Here is a 3769-nt window from a genome sequence, read left to right as displayed (position 1 = left end):
GTTGAAGGGTGGCCCAAGCCGTGGTCCCCCCCCCCCCCCATTCTCCACCTCTTGGTGATGGCAGTCTGGGTCTTGGACAGGTCTTTTCTCACCATGAGGAGCTGAATTATTCCTGGGGGAGATCTTCAGCCCCCCCCTGGGCTTGTTACAGTTCCACCTCCTGTCCCTGTGGGACAGCAGGACAAGGGCTGCTCAGAGGAGATGCTAGCAGCTTCTTGCCACCAGGCAACTGAGCACAACAAATTTTATTCAACTCCATGAAGCTCTGTTGCTCTTTGCTGTGGGCTTTGGTTCCTGTTAACTCATTTTTCAGCTTTTAGTGCATTGTTCCCCATAATCCTCCATGCACACTCAAGCCTTCTGCTTGCCGTGTTCATGACTTCCTCCATGCCTTCCCCTTCGGATGTGGCATGGACCTTCTGTAGGAGATTTTCTTTCTTCTAATTGCATTTTTCACCCTGCTGTTTAGCTCTGTCTGCCTTAGGGAACATTTTTACAGCCTTTTTGAATTAGTGCTTTGCATTTGCATCCTCACTCCACTTCTGCTTCGTCTGAAAATATTTCATCGTTGTGCTCAGCTGTTTAATTCTGAGAGGCTTCTCTGTAATTTCCCTTTTTGCAGTTAAACACTACAACAGGAGCTTCTTTTTCTCTGCAAATACTTTACAGTCACTGAATCTTCTCTGCTAAATCCATACTATTCACTAACCATGGCCAGGCAGGGGTTTAGCACGCACCACCTCAAAGCCATCAAGATAATGCCCAAGCATGGTTAACCCTATAGATTGGCCATACAGTTGTCCTCTCCAAGGATGAAGCACACACTCAAGGCTAGATCAGGAGGGGTTTCAGGCCCTGAGAGCTTTAAAGGCTTTTACATAGCAGGAGGGACCTTGAGGAGGTCCCAATCATTGTGGACCTCCAGAAGGAAAGCCTTGCAGCAGACCCATCCAGTAGGACAACTCCACTTGTGACTGTCTCAATACAAAACAAGAAACTATACTGTCTCAAAAGCAAACCTTGCAGAGAATGCCTTTTCCAGATATATCATGACCCAGGCCAAGGTTCAGGAGATCTCACCACCACCAACAATTCCCAGGGCAAGGCTGGTGGAGATAGTGAGAGCCTGGCTGAACTGGTCATCCTGGGAGACCTGACACACACGAGGTGCTGGAACAACCAGAGCTGGAGGGACCCAGGGGGTGCTTCAGACAGGAGCATTTTTCCATGGACATTTCTAGTCTGGGGCTTGGATTTTTGCCCAATAGAGACAACGTGGTCACCGTGCTTAGGGATGAGAGTGCCCTCTGACCGCGCTCCTCCAGGAATAACCTCTCTGGACCTCTGCTCCAGCCAGCAGACTCGGGGCAGAAAGTGACTTTCCAAACACGCAGCCTCTGCCCAGTTGGTCTAAGAGGAATATTTGTTCTGGCTTTGCCTGGAGCAGCTGGCTGTGGGCTAGGACATTTTAACTCCCAGCCTGAGCCTTGGAGAGTCACAGGTCAGAGTGTCACAGCACACCACGTCCCTTGCCCTGATCCTGCCCGTCGCTGCTCAGAGCTCAGCAGCACCAGGAGCTCGTGCATGGCTGCTACAGAAGGAGAGCAAAGCTATGGAGAAGCATCTTCAGCTTCTAGCAGTGCCGGACCTACAAAATTACTTGGCTGGGTGGTGTTTCTGCACCCTTAAGCCAAGCCATAGCCCTTTTTTCCAGGAAAGCTCAAAATCTCCTATTTTACACAAGGCTGTAGAAGCACTGTCTTGTGCAGCTACACCAAAGACCCTCTTCTAAATGCAAAAATATTGTGGGGATCTATAGCTGCTGCTGACATGCATCCAGCTTCCCTTTTCCAGGGGAAACAGTGTGCAACACCTTATCTGGCTGAGCATACGTCAAGAGATAAAAGTCCCATGTGGATATCTTGGGGGACCTCAGAGATGAAGATATCTGGGGGGTTATCAGGGATAAAGCCCTTTCCTGACCACTCAGCTTTCTGACTTCATGGAGAACAGACGATGGGGACATCTCCTTTCTCCCCTAAATACTGTTCTCTGCCACCAGCCTTCCTCTCTACTGTTGTTCTGTGTGGCCTGAGGTTTTGTGTGCAATCCAGAGAGAAAGAAAAAATGGAAGTTCCCCAGGGCACAGAGGGAAGGAGGATGGAGAAGGAATGCTTTCTGATCTCATGGCAGCTGCAAGGTGGCTCCTTCTGCCTGGCTGTGGACCAGGCAGCTTGGGCTGTGCCAGCTGGGAAGCCACAGGGACCACCAGTACAGAAAGTCCAGGGCAAGATGACCTGCAGGACGTGAAGTCCAGGACAGGCTGACCTAGCAGGTCACATCTTACCAGGCTTTTCTCCTCAAGCAAAGTCTCCACAAATGCAGAGGTGGAAAGGGTCTGAAGTGATGTGCCTGAAGCTGCAGAGTCGCAGAGTCAGGATGAGGCCCTGGGGCCCTCACCCAGCATCTTATGATCAAGATCATGGGCAACTAGGAGAAGGAGAACAAGTTCTGTAGGATCTCTGGCTGGATGTGTTGGTGGGGGAATGGGACAGGTTAGCCATGTCCTTATGGAGCTGGAGAAGCTGGAGGCTTTAATCACAGGTAGATTATCTGAGGTCTAATAGAGATTTCTCCCTGCCTTGTCCCCCATGGGGGGGGATTGTTGAGAGTCCATCTCCTTCCTCTTCCACATCCTGGTGGGAACATCACTACTTCCAAGTTTTCCACCTTCCTCCAGATGTGATCAAATGGACTGCCAAGCTCAGAAGTAATTTTTTGTACAGGAACATGCTCCAGTGCGCTGCTGAGCACCCATCCTCCTACAAAAGCCACCATCAGGCCCCCCCAAATCAAACACAGCTGCCTTCAAGAACACAACAGCTTTTAATACATGTTCTGTTATTGGGTTCTCTATCTTCTCATCCCAGCATTTTCCCAGCATTTTCTAGGCATTCCTTGTCCTCACAGCAGCCAGAAAGCTCAAAGTTCATCACTTGCCAGTCTGCAAAGTGGGACAAGCACACCAAAGCCAACAGCTCCTCTCTACCCAGTGGATATTTGTTGTTAGAGATGGTACTGAAGCACCAGCACTGCTTCTTTCCAAGCTCCTTGGTGGGCACAAGCAAAGATTCTGATCCATATTTCACTCCCATTTCTTCCTCTTCTCTGGCATCGTGTCCCAGGCACGAACACACTGAAATGTCCCAACTACGTGGCTGCTACCAGCAGTGAGAAAGGTGGCAGGTGTCAGCCATGCACGTTAATGCTTGGTTAAAATAATCCATTAAAACCAGCAAGGAAAAAGATTTGGTGTCCTAAAAAAAAAAACATGAGGAGGAGATGAGTTCTGTGTTCAGCATCTGGCTAAAATGCTGCTGCTGGTTGTTTGTCCCTGTTATTTTTTCCCAGACAACCTGCTGCCCTCTCTTCCCCTCCAGCCCACTTTAGGGCCAGGATAACTCCACGTTCTGCAGGAGGAACACTCCCCAGAGAAGCATGAGAGGACAAACACTGGGTTTCGGATGTGTTGGTTGTGTCCTTGTGTGTGCCATTTCTAAGGCACTGGTATTTCCCCAGTGCTCCCACTGTTGCTGGTCTTGGGAGGTCACTGTCATTCAGCAATAGGCAGCAAAGAGCTCTGCATAATCCCAGGCCTTATCCCCAAACATTCAGAAGTCTCCAGCTGATGCCTTCTGTGGCATGAAACACTTGCGTTGTCATTTGGAAACAAGAGTCAGTGTTGGGTTGAACCAAGCAAAAGACTTAC

Source organism: Merops nubicus, unplaced genomic scaffold (assembly GCF_000691845.1).
Source record: "Merops nubicus isolate BGI_N331 unplaced genomic scaffold, ASM69184v1 scaffold21498, whole genome shotgun sequence".
NCBI classification, from domain to species: Eukaryota; Metazoa; Chordata; class Aves; order Coraciiformes; family Meropidae; genus Merops; species Merops nubicus.
This window is presented reverse-complemented; position numbering follows the sequence as displayed.